Here is a 15,087-nt window from a genome sequence, read left to right as displayed (position 1 = left end):
AGAACCAGGTGGAGACAGAAAGGCGCATTTACCGTTCATTTCAAACTGAATGTTCTTTTTAATTTTGGAGGAAAAACGGCGTGTCTTGAAATCTGAACATGCTGGACCATCTCAGCTGGTCTCTCTCCACAGATGATGTCAGACCTGCTGAGATGTCCCAGCATTTTCATTTGTTGTTTCAGATTCCAGCATCGGCAGTATTTTGCTTTTATCTTGTCTGGAACTGCGTTTTTATTTCCAAACCGCTGGAAGTTCCAAAGTGCTTTACAGCTGAGATGCTTTTCTTCAATTATATTGTCTTTTGCATTGCCCGAGGGATAGGTGCAGATTGAGCAAAGACAGACAATATCATTCCCACTCTCACATAATCATGGAAAAATTATTTCTGTGGCTATTATCATCTCATCAGTTGTTTGATTTCGATTCATTTGATAAAAGCTGCCTCAGTTAAAATCTTATTGGTGCATATCTCGTGAGCCACTGGAAAATGAACCAAGTTTACAAACCGTTTCTGAATTCATGAAGTTGAAGGTTAATTATTCTGTATCTCAGATGATAATTTTAAGAAGCTCAATTGAGGCTCTGCTGTCCATGGTTCGGCCACGGATTCGATAATCAAACAGATTTCCAAGCAGTGTCTGCAACATCGAACCACGTAATCCCTGCAGCGCAAAAGCAAGCCACTCGCCAGAGTCTGATGTGATCTGATCAGTTGTTTCATTTGATTTGATTTGATTTGATTTATTTTTGTCACATGCATTAGCCATACAGTGAAAAATATTGATTCTTGCGCGCTCTACAAACAAAACATACCGTTAATAGAGAAGAAAACGAGAGAGTGCAGAATGTAGTGTTCCAGTCATAGATAGGATGTAGAGAAAGGCCAACTTAATGCAAGGTAAGTCCATTCAAAAGGCTGACAGCAGCAGCGAATGAGCTGTTCGTGAGTCGGTTGGTACGTGACATCTGGCGTTGGTATCTTTTTCCCGACGGAAGAGGGTGGAAGAGAGTACGTCCGGGTTGCGTGGGGTCCTTAATTATGCTGGCTGTTTTGCCGAGGCAGCGGGAAGTGTAGTCAGAGTCAATTGATGAGAGGCTGGTTTGCGTGATGGATTGGGCAACATTCACAACCTTTTGTTGTTCCTTGCGGTGGAGCACAGATCACGATCCACACCAAACTGTGATAGAACAAGAAAGAAAGCTTATTTCGTGAATCTGTAAACGTTGCTAAGAGTCATAGCTGACATGCCAAATTTCCTCTGGGAATGAAATTCCTTTGTTTTGGGAATGGAAAGTAGCTTGCCTGACTCGGAATGGAACACAGGCCACGGTGGTGAAAGCGCCGAATCCTAACCACCAAACCACCGGAAAGTGTTTGCGGCCTCAACGACATCACCAGTTTGCTGTATTGCCTTCCAACAGGGGAACTCTTCCGCAGTCAAGGCCATTCAGCCTTCGATCTTCAGGTCTCTTCAAGACAAACGACAACGCAGAAACGCCGTACAGAAACAGACAGGCAAGTTCCACATGCATGAGGAAGTGCTCAACCGGGATCTTGGGTTCAAGTTACCCGACACATAACTTCCACCATACTCTCTGAGTTTGCAAAATCATTCTAACTGTCCTGACTTGACAGAAGACACACTTCTTTAATCTGTGATTATCCCTCTCTCCACCCTTGCTGTCTGTATCTTTAACGGCTAGATTACCTGAAAAGACTCGCATTCGAACCATTGTTTTCATTTCAATCTGTAATTCTCGTACTATTGTATTTGCGTCTATTTGTCAACCTCCTTCAACTCATCTGAAGAAGGAGCAGCGCTCCGAAAGCTGGTGATTCCATCTTTAACCTGGTGTTGTGAGACTTCTCACTGTGCCCACCTCAGTCCAACGCCGGCACTTCCACATCAACACTAGTGCGAGCAGATCATCTTTTGAGGACATAGAAAATTGATCAGAATTGTTGGTTGATGTGTTCCATTTTCCATCCTCACTGCTCAGAGCCCTCACCACGCAATCCAGGTGTCACATTAATTTCTATATTTCTTATCTGAAGGCGTTATAATGCTGATAAAGTTGTCTGTCATATTGGGCAGACGTTGTGAAACACCTGTATTCAGTCCAGAACCATTACTTGGATTTCAGTCTTCTATCATTTTAATTCTAAATCTTGCTTTATACTGATTTTTCCATCTCAGCCTCCTGCAATGTTCCAATGATGCTCAATGTAAACTCCAGAAATGGAAACTCATCCCTCAATGAAGCACGTTGCTGCCTTTCAGACTCAGCATCGAGTCAAACAATTTCAGACATTAAACTCAGATCCATTCTGTTCCAATTTTCTTTGCAGGTTTCTATTTTATTCTCTTGTCTACTCTTGTTTTTCTTTCGGGCTGTTCATCATTCTGCCATCCTCACCACATTTTAGACACATATCTGGTTTCTTCCCCTTCCCCTTTAGATTGATGTAGGTAAAAAATACCTCAGACTAGTCGTACATCAAAATGCAGTGTTTATTTTCACAATTGTGGCAGAAGCCAGGTTCCTAACAGTGGAACCCCAGCCTTTCTCCTCGAACACAAGTAAGAACAGAGTTTTATACAGACCGGTTCCCGCTCTTTATTACATTGCAACTTTCCAAGATGTATGTGACTGTTCATTGTTCATTGTGAGATCCTTGCTGCACCGACAGTTTCTTCCCTTGCGTAGTTTGTGCAATCTCCAAGGCCGCGATTGTTTCTGCTCTATCCTGTTCGTCATTCATAGCCTTGAAAAACATCACAGGTTTTGCACAAACAAGTTAAATGATACGTATACAAGGGTATCAGGGTCTGTATAACACTCTATATCTATATGGTGAGGAAGAATATCATGAATATATGTGAATCTATGATTATACGGTCACAGAAGGCATACATGTCAACTCCATCATGTTAAAGAAAGTAACAAAAAATGGAATCCAGCTTAGCTTATTCGAGCTGGGTTAGCCGCGTTCCTGAATACGATAAGCTGGAGACAGCAGGAATATTTGTTCCTCTTATCTGGTCTGGATGCACGAAAACAATGAATTTTAACAAAAACAATGAATTCTCCAGTACCCCTCACGAATCTCTTAAGTATTACAGAGATGAGTCTAAATGCTCAAGTGTTCCAAGGTTCATTCACCCATTCCCGTCTTCAAGACGTACACCAACAACTCTTCTGTCATTTAATCATTGCTGCACTTCACCTCGTATGGAGACGACAAGCGAACAGTTCAAACTCAATTCAGTGATGAGTGACGAATGAGAATGTATTAACGTTCTGGCAGAAAATGAATATCTCCGCCTTTTTCCTGTAACACTGCACATTTTTCATTTTTTTAATAGCAGTCGAATTCATTTTGAAATGCTTCAATTGAACCTTCCTCCAGTCTCCAGCAGTCCATTCCACACGTTAAGCACTCGCTGCGTGAAAAAACGTTTTCCCCGTGTTTCTTTTCCTTCCTTTGATAATGATGTTAAATCTCTTCTGTTTCATTCTTCATCATTCCACGAGCAGGAACAGCCCTGGCTTAGATTTTAGAAACGGTTTGGAATCTGGCTTTATTTTCCAGTGGCTGGCAGAGATATGCACGAATATGATGTGAACTGACGCAGCATTTATCAAAAGAATCTATATCCAACAATTAATGAGATGGTCGTTACTGCATCAAAAAAAATCTTTCCATAATTGTGTGTGATTGGCAATGAAAATTTCAATGAATCTGCAACTAGACCATGGTCAATACAGAAGAAAATCATTTTAAAAATCTGAGCTGTTCGCACTTTGGGACTTGCAGCGGCTGCGGGGGCGGGGGGTGGGGGCGGGCGTCGGTGGCTGCGGGAGGGGGGGGGGCGGTGCCGGGGCGGGGGGCGGGGGGCGGGGGGCGGGGGGCGGGGGCTGGTGACAAAAACGAATTCATCGCCAGGAGATAAGAGCAACATACTGCAGATGCTGGAATCAGAAAGAATAAACAAAAATACTGGAAGATAGCACATTCCAGGCACTTGCCACCCTCTGTAAAAGAAAACTTGCCTCTTGCATCTCCTTTAAACTTTTTCCCCTTTTACCTTCAAACTGTATCCCTTGGTAATGCCGTTTCTACCCTGGGAAAAAGATTCCGACGATCCATCTTATCCATGCCCCTCATAATTTTGTAAACTTCTATTTGGTCTATTGAGTACAAGAATTGGGAAATCATGTTGCAAATTTTTAAAAACTTGGTTAGGCTGCATTTGGAGTCCTGTATGCAGTTCAGGTCACCACACTACCAGAAGGACGTGGAAACTTTGGAGAGAGTGCAAAGAAGGTCCACCAGGATTTTGCCTGGTCTCGGGGGTGTTGACTATGAGAAGAGGTTAAATAAACTGGAATTGTTTTCACTGTAAAGATGGAGGCTGGGGGGGAGACCTGATAGAGGTCTACAAGGTTGAGAGGCATTGGCAGGGTGGATAGTTGAGCTTTTTCCGAAGGGTGGCAACGTTAATTACAGGGGCACAGGTTCAAGGTGAGATGGGGAAAGTTTAAGGGAGATGTGCGGAGGAAGGTTTTCTCACTGAATGTGGTGGGTACATGGAGAAGTTGGTGGAAGCAACATTAAGAGGAGGCAGCTGGATGGGTACATTAATAAGGAAGGAATAGAGGGATACGGACTGAGTCAGGGCAGAAGGTTTTTCTTTGGTTTACCATGATTGGCATAGACTTGGGCCAAAGGGCCTGTTCCTGTGCTGTACTTTTCTTCGTTTGTCACCCCTCAGTCCCTGATGTTCAAATGGAAACAAACCAATGTTGTCCAATGTCTGCTCATAGCTAATGCCCTCCAAATCAGGCAACATCCTGGTAAAACGTTTTCTGTACCCTTTCCAAAGGCTCGTCTACTTTCTGGCCTATTATCGAGTCTACTCTTGATCATCAGCAAACTGATGTCGACCGTGCTATTGAGCAGAATGTACTCGGCAAAAATGGGAGACAGAGCTGTGATGAATTTGAGCTTATTGTTGAGTCCAGGGCTGTAAAATGCCGAATCAGAAAATGTGGTGCTCTTCCTCCAGCTTGCTTCGGGCTTCACCAGAACATTGCAGGAGGCAGAGGACAGGAATGTTTTATTTTTAAATTTATTTTATGGGATGTTAGCATCACTGGCTAAACGAGCATTTATTGCCTCTCCCAGTTGCCCTTGAAGGTGCCTTGAGCTGCTGCAGTCCTTGAGGTGTAGATACACCCACAATGCTGGTAGAGAGGGAGCTCCAGGAATTTTGACCCAGTGACAGTGAAGGAACTGTGATATACTTCTAAGTTAGGATGGTAAGCATCTTGGAGGAAAACCTGCAGGTGGTGTTCTTCCCAGGTATCTGTTGCTCTTGTCCTTCTAGTTGATATTGGTCGTGGGTTTGGGAAATGCTGCCTTGGTGTGTTCCTGAAGTGCATCGCAGCTGCCACTATGTGTCAGTGGTGGAGGAATTGAATGTTTGAATTAAGTGGGCTGATATGTCCTGGATGGTGTCAAGCTGCTTAAGTGCTATTGGAGCTGCACTTACCCAGGCAAATGGAGAGCATTCCATTACACTCATGACTTTGTCTTTTAGATGGTGGACTGTTTGAGGATTCAGGAGGGGAGTTACTTGCTGCAGGATTCCTAGCATTTGACCTGCTCTGGTAGCCACAGTATTTATCTGGCTAGCCCAGTTCAATTTCTGGTCAACAATAACTCCCAGGATGTTGATGGTGGTGGATTCCACGATGGTAATGTCAAGGCATGATGGGTAGATTCTTTCTTGTTGGAGTTGGTCGTTGTCTGGCCCCTGTGTGGCGCAAATGTTATTTACCATTCGTCAGTCCAGCCTGGGATATTGTCCAGGTCTTGCTGCATTTGGACATGGATTGCTTGAGTATCTGAGGAGTCATGATGATTCTGAACATTCTGCAATCAGCAGCGAACATCTCCTTCTGATGGGTGGAAGGTAATTGATGAAGCAGCTAAAGATGATTGTGGTGAGGACACTACCCTGAGGAACTCATGCAATGATGTCCTGGAGTAGAGAAGGTTGACCTCCAATCACCACAACCATCTTGTGTTCCAGGTATAACTCCAACCAGCACAGAGCCCCCCCCGACTTCCATTGATCCCAGTTTTGTTAGAGGTTCTTGATGCCATACTCAGTCAGATGCTGCCTTGATGTCGAGGGTAGTCACTCTCACCTCACCACTGAGTGGTGCTGTTTGATAGTACTGTTGACAACCCCTTCAATCACTTTACTCATAGAGTCATAGAGGTTTACAGCATGGAAGCAGGCCCTTCGGCCCAACTTCTGCATTTGATTTTTTTTTTCAGTTAATTTTGTGTTAAAAATCGGAGGTTTTTTCCAAAACTGGAAGTAGGCCCAGGAGAAGCCTGGGAAGGTTTTTGGAGGGTTTAAAAGCAGGCTGCACTTTTGAGCGGGCAGCGTCGGGAGCGGGCAGTGGAGTGAGCAGGGAGCAGAGTGTGAGCTGTAAGGGCTTTGGCTCACAGGGCTTCGGCGGAGGAGAGGAAGGTTGTTTGTTTTTCTTCTGTTTCCCCCCCTTTTTTGATCTTCCAAAAACTAAAAAGGAAATGGCAAGTATGAGTGGAAGGCCAGTATACTGCATTCTGTGTGAGATGTCAGAGTTCCTGGAGGCGACGTGACTCCCGGAGGTCCATATCTGTGCCAGAACTGCAATTCCTGAGGGATCGTGTAAGGGAGCTGAAGCTGCGGCTCGATGACCTCAGTTCAGTTAGGGAATATGAGAGATTATTGGATAGAAGTTATAAGCAGGGAGTGACACCAAGGTCTCGGAAGGAAGACACGTGGGTCACAGTTAGGAGGGGTAATAGTCAGAAGGGTGATGTGCCAGAAAGTACCCCAGTGGCAGTCTCCCATAAAAGAAAGGGATGGGCAACAGATGGGATAAGGGAAGGGAGTGAGCAGTCTGTGGAGGGATCCCCTGTGGTTGTCCCCCTCCAAAATAGGTATATTGTTTTGGAATCTGTGGAGGGGGATGACCCTCCAGGGGTAAGCCACGAGGACCAGATCGCCTGCACGGAGACAGGCTCAGGGGTCCGGAAGGGAAAGAAGGGGTTTAGGAGAGCGATAGTGGTGGGGGACGCGATGGTTAGAGGCACGGACAGGCGGTTCTGTGGGAGCGAACGAGAATCCAGGATGGTAGTCTGCCTCCCTGGTGCCGGGGTACTGGATGTCTCCGAGAGGGTGGGAAGCATATTAAAAAAGGAAGGTAGTCAAACGGACGTAATTATACACATTGGTGAAAATGATGTTGGTAGGAAGAGCAGGGGGGTCATACGAGAGAAATTCAGGGAGTTGGCTGCTAGGCTAAAAAGTAAGGCCTCCAGGGTAGCAATCTCTGGACTGCTCCCGGTGTCTCGTGCAAGTGAGGCTCGGAACAGGGAGATTCTACAGTTGAACGCATGGCTAAAGGACTGGTGCAAGAGGGAGGGTTTTGAATTCATAGATAACTGGGAAGTCTTCAAGTCAGGATGGCAACTGTACAGAAAGGATGGGTTACACCTTAACTGGAAGGGAGCAAATATCCTGGCAGGGAGTTTTGCGAGAGTGTTTCGGCAGGATTTAAACTCGTGTGGCAGGGGGGTCGGGAACAAAACAGTAGGTCAGTAAGTACTGAGGCTGGGGATGAGCTGGGGGCCAGGGCAAGGCTAGCTAAGAAGAGGAGCACTCTGGAGGAGGATGACCTGAGTGAGCCTGGAGGTCCGGAGTGCATCTGCTTCAATGCGAGGAGCGTAACGGGTAAGACAGACGAACTTAGGGCCTTAATGCTGACGCGGAATTTGGATGCGGTTGCGGTGACGGAGACTTGGTTAAAAGAAGGACAGGATTGGTAGCTGAATATTCCGGGGTATACCTGTTTTAGGCGAGACAGAGGAGGGGCTAGAAAAGGTGGGGGAGTAGCGCTATTAGTTAGGGAGCATATTACTGCGGTGCAGAGGGTAGACAACTTAGAGGGGTCATGTACTAAGTCAGTACGGTAGCACAGTGGTTAGCACTGCTACTTCACAGCTCCAGGGACCTGGGTTCGATTCCCGGCTAAAATAACACATCTCGGCACAGTTCTGTCGTCCTTCGGCAACAAATGTGCAATGCGTACCTGAGCTCAACGCGCCCGCCGGCGCGGAGCATTGTTCCCTCGTTAGTATAGTGGTTACTATCTCCGCCTGTCACGCGGGAGACCGGGGTTCACTTCCCCGACGGGGAGTTTATCTCAATTTCGGTACCTGACGTTGTACGTTTGAGATCGCCAGCATTTTAATGTCAATAAAATGACTCTCAAGTCAAAATGCTTTCCAAAATGCGATTCTTTCCATGCCTTGGGCATTTCTCGTGGCTGCAGATCAACCTTCTTTCAATTCAACAACTTTTTACTCACCTCTGATGTGGGCATGCCGGCGTTGGATTGGCGGGGTTACTGTAAGAAGTCTCAGAAAAACAGCTTAAAATCCAACAGGGTTTATTTGGAATCACGAGATGTCGGATTGCTGCCCCTCCACCAGGTGAACGGAGGTATGAGTCGTGCAACCTAAAGCCAAGTATGTGGAACTTTCCTGTCAGTTTCTGCTCGGAAATTCTGCGTTGTCATGTGTCATGAAGGTCGCCTTGGAGAATGCTGAGCCGAAGATGGGAGGCTGAATGACCGACACTGCTGATGTCTTCCCCGAATAGAAAGTGACACTGCTGCCTGATCATTCCGAACGTGTCTTGTGTGCTCCCTGATGGTCTGGTGGTTAGGATTCGGCGCTCTCACCGCCGCGTCCCGGGTTCGAATTCCGGTCAGGGAATGTTGTGTTCATTCCCAGAGCAACTGATCACTCCACATTGGGCTTTGAAAGAGATCTTATTTTTGGAACGTCTGTTTTGCAATAATTCAAATGTTTGTTGAACTACCAACTGTATTTGGGGTGTCAAGTCATGCTGATAAGTGGCCCACCTGTCAGCGTCTACATCATTTACCCGAGCAAAGTTTTGGGATAGAAGGCGGTGGCGAAATGGTGAATCGGCTGCCCTGACGCGAGAGGATAAATTGGCTACATTTTCCGCTGCAGGCATGATGTGGTTCGACCTTTTAGAAATGTCCGTTATTTTTCGAATCCTTCGCAACACCGTGGAGTGTGAATTGACACATCCAGTGAGGGTGTTGCAGGAATAGGTCAATATGAAGAATTAATGCTGGGGTGTGATAGGATAGGCCTCGTAATTTAATCATTAAATCCACTATAGAAATTACTCTTAAATTATCATTGAGTTGGCAGCATTTGCAATTTGCAATCGGCTAAAGCGTTGGCAGTTGGCTTGTTGGCCTTGGGGTATGATTCTCGCTTGAGGGAGTATTAGCATGTCAGAGATCCCGGGTTCACAATCACGGACAAGCCGAACAACCGTTTGTTAAATCGGGAGCAGGTTTGAGCTCAAAAGAATTCCCAGCAGTGAAGATATCACTGCAGAACACAAGAGGAAACGATTACACGATTTAAATTTCGGTTGTCCAAACAAAGATACGGAAGGATACGAGACAGGAAATTTGCCAACAAACTGGAAAGAATTTTGGGCGGCACGGTGGCACAATGGTTAGCAGTACTGCCTCACAGCGAGGGTCCCAGGTTCAATTCCGGCCTCGTTTCACTGTGTGCAGTTTGCACGTTTCCCCACATCTGCGTGGGTTTACTCCCATAACCCAAAGATACGCGGGCGAGGTTGATTGGCCATGTTAAGTTGACCCTCGTGTCAGGGGGATCATCAAGGTAAATGAGGGTGTTAGCACCGGGGCGTGGGTGGGAATGTGGTCGGTCCAGACTCGATGCGCCAAATGGCCTTCTTTTGCACGGGATGGATTCTATGATTGGAGACGATTAGCACAGCTGTATTTAATGAAAAACTGGGTACGTGTTTGAGGGTGAATGGATTTCAGAGACAAAAAGATGAAATAGTTTGGATGGAGGATCGTGTTGAGCACTTTATCAGTGAGAAAGAAATGGTCCCAATTTCATTGAGGTCTATTATTTATTGAATTATCCCAGATCTACAAAGTGGCTCAGAGACTGGGAGACAAACAATAAATCCGCAATCACAGTGTGAACAAAATACAGAGTGATACAGAATGCATCATTCACTCATATACACCCACAGAGACTGACAGATGGACAATGAATTCCACTCGAAATTCCTGCATCACACACCAAGGGACACAGAATGGTTTTCACACCCATATACACAGAATAGTTACAGCACAGGGAAAAATAATCGGACACTTTGTGTCTGGGAGTTGTCATCTCCATAGAAGCTCAGCTATCGCAGCCCACAGCTGAAAGCACGGCAGCAAAATTTGCAGAAGACACAATATATGTCGTAAAGTAACTTGTGGAGAGGAGAGGACGTAAGGCGCTTGGAGATAGTTATAGACAGGTTTGGTGCATGTGGAGAAACGTGGCAACTGGAATATAATGTGAAGTCATTCACTTTGGCGGGAAGAGAACAAAATCAGATTATTAGTCAATTGTAGAAGGGCTGCAAACTTCCCCAGATGCAAAGGGATCTCGTTTTTCGAGTGTACGAGTCACAAATATTTAGTGAGCGGGTACAGCAAGTAATAAAAAAGGTCGATGGAATGTTTGCTTTGTTTCAAGCATTTGACCATGTCAGAAAATCATGTTATGCTTCAGTTGTTTTGGTCATTAATGAAGTATCTCGAATATTATCTGAAGTTTTGGGATCCACATCGAATAAAGGATGTAAGTGCGTTGCAAACGGTCCAGAAGAGATTACCAGGTTGATAACTTGAATCGTTCGACAATGCAGAGGAGATTTACCAGATTGCGAAGAGGAAAGAATTTCCTCTGTTTGGGCATCTTTGCACCGGAGATACTCCGAGTAGGAGGTACCTTGTTCAAAACATATCAGACCTTGAATGGTCTTCACAATTGCACGTGGAAATGATGTATCTTCTTGTGAGTGAATGCAGAACAACGGGCACTTAAAGAAAACTGAGCTTCCTCTTTTCGGACGGCGAATTCTGTTCTCTCGGAACGTTGCGCGACTTTGGAACGCTGCCTCAGAAGGCGGTGGGCGCGACGATATTGAATATTTTTTAGCGTGAGGTAGGTAATTCCTATTTGGCAACAGAATCAAAGGTTGTCGGGGACAGATGGAAATCGAAACATGAACAGATCAGCCATGATCTTAGTGAATGGCGGGGCAATCTTGTGGGGCCGAATGGCCTTCTTCTCCCCTTACTTCCTCTGTTCTGTTCGTGTGTCCGTCGCCTGATTGTAAATTTCCCCTGAACAGGACTGCTGAAAAGCACCAATACTCACGGTTCACCCAGAGCACCGGAATTAAACTAAAACACGGAAAAATGAAAATCAGACGTGGGATTCCCAGTTCTGTCAGACTGCATGGTTGCTTTTCGACATCTGCAGCGATATTTTCTCTGCAATGAGTTCTCGGGAACTCACCGTTGTTTCAGCTTTCGCTCATTGTCGCCGTTTTCATTGCAAATAATTACGTTTAAAAAAAATTTTTGGGACTCGTCCGGGATTTGAACCTGGGATCTCTCGCATTTCAATACTACGCCCAAAGCGAGAATCATAGCCGTAGACCAACGAGCCTCCCACTGCAGCCACCCACTGCAGCCACCCACTGCAGCCACCCACTGCAGCCACCCACTGCAGCCACCCACTGCAGCCACCCACTGCAGCCACCCACTGCAGCCACCCACTGCAGCCACCCACTGCAGCCACCCACTGCAGCCACCCACTGCAGCCCACCCACTGCAGCCCACCCACTGAAAACAACTTTTCGATGGATCCCAAAGTTCAGCAACTATCTTTTCACAACGCAATTGTTTATCGACTATCTTTTCTCAACGCATCAGCGATGTTAATGAGCAGTGGTTCATTTCACTGTGTGTTCTGTTGAAGGTCAGAAGCAGTGATATCTGTTTTCACCAATCGCCAAGTCGGCCTGTGGTTGTGACTCACCAGTCCCGTGGGTAATGTCATTCTGCCAGTCAGTGAGTTCAGTTGGCATTTTAGTAGAAATTCGAAGTCATCCTGGCTTCATCAGTCGCCTCATGGTTAAAGTATGAGTGATGCGAATCATGATGTGATCAAATGAGTGTCTGTTTCAGTCTTTCCGCGGTGAGTTTTCATGCTGAGGAGAAACATGTGGGACATGGTCTGGGAATGTTTCACCCGACTCCATGCCCAACATTCCCTGACCTGATGGAATGGAAATTTCTTCTGTTTGCAGCAGCTACATTTCCAGCATGTTCCATCTAGCTGATCATCCAGGAGCGATGGTGAGGGAGACCTTCTTCCCCAACTCTTCATGGATAGAAAATCAAATGGATGAAGACGGTTTACAAGTTTCTGTGTAGTTGCTGAGATGGTCGAGTGGTTTTGGCGATGGTCTGTTAATCGATTGCATTCTGCACGGGTGGGTGCAAAACCCACTCTCATCATCAATCTATGGAACGTTTCATACATTGCTTCTCTGCATTTGAACACATGTAGCTGTGTTATTCCACATTTTGTTTCTTGGCGGCTCTTCACGACAATGTCTGAACTGATGTGATTGGAGTCCCTTTAGCTGAGAGAAAATACAATCCCAACATTGAACTTTTCGTTCAATACTCAAGGTGTAAGACAAAGAGAATCACATTTCCCTGTGAATCTGCTCTGTTGTCCTCAATTTTCTATTACTCTATCATGGTCTGCAAAGACAGCTGGTCTGCTTTAAGTGGAACATATATTGATCGGCTCAGCTCCTTGCATGTCACCGGCTCGTTGATCTCGTGGTATGATTCTCGCTTTGGGGGCTTCATAGAAACATCGAAGAAAGGAGCAGGAGGAAGCCATTTGGCCCTTCGAACCTGCTCTGCCATTCATTACGATCATGGCTCAACCTCGAAATCAATAGCCTCATCCCGCTTTTTCCCATAACCTCTGATCCCATTCGCCCCAAGTGCTATATCTAGCCGCCTCTTGAATGCATTCAATACTTTGGCATCAACTACTTCCTGTGGTAATGAATTCCACAGGCGCACTACTCTTTGGGTGAAGGAATATCTCCTCACCTCTGTCCTCAATGGTCTCCCCTGAATCCTCAGACTGTGACCCCAGTTTCTGGACTCCCCAACCATCGGAGAAATTCGACCTGCATCTATCCTGTCGAGTCCTGTTCGAATTTTATAAGCCTCGATGAGATCCCACCTGATTCGTCTGATCTCCGGCGAAAGCAATCCTAACCTAGTCAGTCTCCCCTCATACATCTGTCCCGCCATCCTTGGAATCAACATGGTAAGCTGTGCCCCAGGGCTCTGTTCTGGGACCCTTGATGTTGGTCATTTTCATAAATGACCTGGATGAGGAAGTGGAGGGATGGATTGGAAAGTTTGCCGACGGTACGAAGGTTTGTGATGTTGTGGATGGTTTGGAAGGATATCAGAAGCTGCAGCGTGACATAGATAGGATGCAAGACTGGGCAGAGAAGTGGCCGATGGACTTCAACCCGGATAAATGTGTAGTGGTCCATTTTGGCTGGTCAAATGGGATGAAGGAGTATAATATTAAGGGTAAGATTCTTAGCAGTGTAGAGGATCAGAAGGACCTTGGGGTCCGGGTCTATAGGTCTCTTAAATCGGCCTCACAGGTAGAGGAGGTGGTTAAGAAGGCGTATGGTGTGCTGGCCTTCATCAATCGAGGGATTGAGTTTAGCAGTCGAGAGATAATGATGCAGCTTTATGAGACACTCGTCAGACCCCACTTAGAGTACCGTGCTCAGTTCTGGTCGCTTCACTACAGGAGGGATGTGGAAATTATTGAAAGCGTGCAGAGAAGATTTACAAGGATGTTGCCTGGATTGTTTGGCATGCCTTATGAGGACAGGTTGAGGGAGCTCGGTCTTTTCCCCTTGGAGAGACGAAGGATGAGAGGTGACCTGATAGAGGTGGACAAGATGTTGAGATGTATAGATCAGGGGCATTCTCGGAGGCTTTTTCCCAGGGCTGAAATGGCTGCTACGAGAGGACACAGGTTTAAGGTGCTGGGGAGTAGGTACAGAAGAGATCATGGATCATAGAACACTACAGTGCAGAAAGAGGCCATTCGGCCCATCGAGTCTGCTCCAACCACAATCCCACCTCGGCCCTGCCCCCATATCCCTACATATTTTACCCGCTGATCCCTCTAGCCAACGCATCTCAGGATACTAAGGGGTACTTTTAGCATGGCCAATCAACCTAACCCTCACATCTTTGGACTGTGGGAGGAAACCGGATCATCCGGAGGAAACCCACGCAGACACGAGGAGAATGTGCAAACTCCACACAGACAGTGTCCCGAGCCAGGAATCGAACCCAGGTCCCTGGAGCTGTGAAACAGCAGTGCTAACCACTTTCCTGCCGTGCCGCCCCGTCAGGATAACTGTCAGGGGTCCCGCACCGTCAGGAGTAAGTTTTTGACTCAGAGGGTGGTGGGTGAGTGGAATCGGCTGCCGTCAGTAGTGGTGGAGGCAAACTCGATAGGGTCTTTTAAGAGACTTCTGGATCAGTATATGGAACGTAATAGCATTGAGGGTTATAGGTAAGCCTATATATAAGCCTCAGTAGGTACGGACATGACCGGTGCAAATTGTGGGCGGAAGGGCCTGTTTGTGCTGTATTTTTTCTATGTTCTATACTTTCCCCTGTCCCATTTGCTTTAATCTTGCACGATAATCTCTCGTACAGGACTTTGTCAAACGCTTACTGAAAGTCCAAATATACCACATCAACTGGTTCCCCTTTGTCATCTCTACTAGTTACGTCTTCAAAGAATGTCAGAAGATTGTCAAGCATGATTTCCCATTCATAACTTCATGCTGACTCTGTCTGATCCTGCCGCTGCTTTCTAAATGCTCTGCAATAAAGCCCTTGAGAATGGATTCGAAATGTTTTCCCACATTTCGATGTTAAGCTTCCTGTTCCATAATTCCCTGTTTTCTCTCTACCTCCCTTTTTGAATATTGGAAAGGAATTCGCTTCCCT

At 46.2% G+C, this 15,087-nt stretch overlaps 1 non-coding gene across 1 annotated transcript; it reads left to right on the top strand.

Moving 5' to 3' along the window:
- Positions 1-8,773: 8,773 nt before the first annotated feature.
- On the top strand, positions 8,774-8,845 carry trnae-cuc (transfer RNA glutamic acid (anticodon CUC)). Its single transcript has one exon. It is a non-coding gene; the product is annotated as a tRNA-Glu (tRNA).
- Positions 8,846-15,087: the final 6,242 nt, after the last annotated feature.

The sequence above is a fragment of the Mustelus asterias genome, unplaced genomic scaffold (assembly GCF_964213995.1).
Source record: "Mustelus asterias unplaced genomic scaffold, sMusAst1.hap1.1 HAP1_SCAFFOLD_76, whole genome shotgun sequence".
Classification (NCBI taxonomy): domain Eukaryota; kingdom Metazoa; phylum Chordata; class Chondrichthyes; order Carcharhiniformes; family Triakidae; genus Mustelus; species Mustelus asterias.
This window is presented reverse-complemented; position numbering and strand designations above follow the sequence as displayed.